This window comes from Cavia porcellus, unplaced genomic scaffold, assembly GCF_034190915.1.
Source record: "Cavia porcellus strain 051 isolate PalLab524CR breed Dunkin Hartley unplaced genomic scaffold, mCavPor4.1 scaffold_5, whole genome shotgun sequence".
Classification (NCBI taxonomy): Eukaryota; Metazoa; Chordata; class Mammalia; order Rodentia; family Caviidae; genus Cavia; species Cavia porcellus.
The window spans coordinates 64,289,246-64,291,455 of record NW_026947488.1 but is presented as its reverse complement, the minus strand read 5'-3'; the positions used below and the strand labels follow the sequence as shown (position 1 = coordinate 64,291,455).

The 2,210-nt window shown below is 41.2% G+C and overlaps 1 pseudogene; it reads right to left on the bottom strand.

Annotated features, from left to right (window-relative positions):
• Positions 1 to 505: 505 nt before the first annotated feature.
• Positions 506 to 1,737, bottom strand: LOC100732776 (developmentally-regulated GTP-binding protein 1-like; annotated as a pseudogene).
• Positions 1,738 to 2,210: the final 473 nt, after the last annotated feature.

Here is a 2,210-nt window from a genome sequence, read left to right as displayed (position 1 = left end):
TATTTCCCTAGTAAGTGTACACTGTATGATATAGTAGGAAGCTCCTGACAAAAAGGAAGAGACAAAGGGTGACAAGAATGCCACATAGAAAAGGAAAGCTAAGCACTCATGCTGCCAGTGTGAGACACGTGCATGGACCATGCAGTTGTCATGTGTGAAGACTGCCTTGAATATGACAGTTGAAGAAAAGCTTATTTTTATAGTAGAGTCTTACTGGTATTTTCACTATAGAGCTACAGGAATTTACTTCTGATGTTATCTTTTAGGTTTTGTAAGTACACAATTGATGTGAAAATATTGGTGTCTTTTCTAAATGCACAATCCATATTACAAATTTACAAGTCACGTTTTTATCCATTTCACATTCAAAACCAAGCTACAAAATACACTTTCTGCAGCTCTGTACATTGCCCATTCAGCCCATCCTGACAAGGACACATAAACTGTGCATAGAGAACAGGTCTACTGGGAATTTTATGCAGCTCAACATGGAAGGTGACACCATAGTAAGATAAATTAAGTTCCAGTTTGGGTGCGTCCATTTCCCACCACTGTATCCTGACCCAGTGGCTGTCAAAAATGGCAGGAATTGAGTAGGGTGTTTGGTCATGGGGAGAGCACCGTGACTGTCCTGGCAGACGGAGGAAGGGGAAGGTTTCACTTCTTCACAGTTTGAGTGACATCCTCATCCTCCAATGTATGGTCTTTCCCACTTTCTGAGGATTGTGTTTCACAGAGTGACTCCAGACCAGAGCATGTTTAAATTCTTTGATAAGATTTTTGTGAATGGCAGAAATTCTCCACTGCGATCCTGGGGTAAGGCAGCACCACAGGATATGTGTAGTCTGATAACTGCCCTTTGGGTTTGGTGCAGATTCTCACTGCTTTCATATGGTCCCAGATCTCAACAAGTCAAAATTCCAGTAGTGATGGGCAGAGATAGGTACACAGTGTGGCACCTTATCAATGATGTCCAATTTCTCATTGGAAATCTAGTCAATCGTGTTTAATACACAGTACAGGGATATACACTGTTTCCTTCCACTACGTCAATGAGGTCATCAGCTGAGGCATCAGTATGCAAAGTTATTTCAGCATTTTGAATTTTGTACTCAACCAGAATACTCTTGACAGTTTCAGCATGCAGCTTACTCAGAGGGCAAGTAGCTGTGAGATTAATGCCTCCCTGTCTTTCTTCCTAAAGCCAATGTTAAGAGGTTTGCTATTCAAGAAAATGCCGAAGTCTTTCAGCTTGTTTTCAATTATCTTCTTGGGTCCCAAGGGTTTCAAGACATTCAGAATGGTTAGGATCAGATTACAAGTATGGGTCACTGCAATGACTTGACGACCTCTACTTTTCCAATCCTTGGCAACTTCAGTGATACCTGGGAGACCTCGGAGCTGGATCTTGGCACCTCTGCACCTGATGACAGCAGGCATAATCATCAGAGTAGTGAAATCACAGGCTGCTGTCTCAGAACATACTCCTGCCAGGTTACTCAGCAGCGTTGACTTCCCCACAGACGGAAAGCCCACAAAACCAATTCAAGCATCACCTGCCCTGGACATACCAAAACCTTCTTCTGGCCCACCGCTACCTTTTGGTGTAATGAGTTCTCTATGAAGCTTAGCAGGGTGAGCCTTAAGCGGCTCTAAGTGATGTGCTGTGGCCTTGTTCCTCTGAGTCCAAGCCATCTCAGCTTTGATCTCCACAATCTTTATTAAAGTGCTGCTCATGATAGCAAGCCCAGAGGTATGTAGTAGTCTCCACACTAGCTGTCTCCCCTCTAATTTATTTTTTGATATTTTATGTTCCTGTTAAAGGCACATTGTATAATACAATAAGACCCTCCTGACAAAACAACAAGACTGCTTGAGATGTCAATATGTCCTACAAAAAGGCCAGGAAAGAAAAAGATATGTGCTGTCAGTGTTAACAATATATGTGTATGGAGCATGCTGGTGTCATAAATGCCATCTGCTTTAGGGTGATAATCGAAATAAAGGGGTTTTTTAATTTTCATTGAAGTTCAAATGGGAATTTATTTTTTACGTTCTTTTTTAGACTTTGTACACCAAAAACCAATCACTGCTATGTGATCCAGCACTGTCATGGGTTTTGGGTCACATAGCAGTGAACACAGCAGTTGAAAATTTTGATGCTTTTTTATAAACATTCAAATATTAAAAACTCAAAAAAATCAATAAAA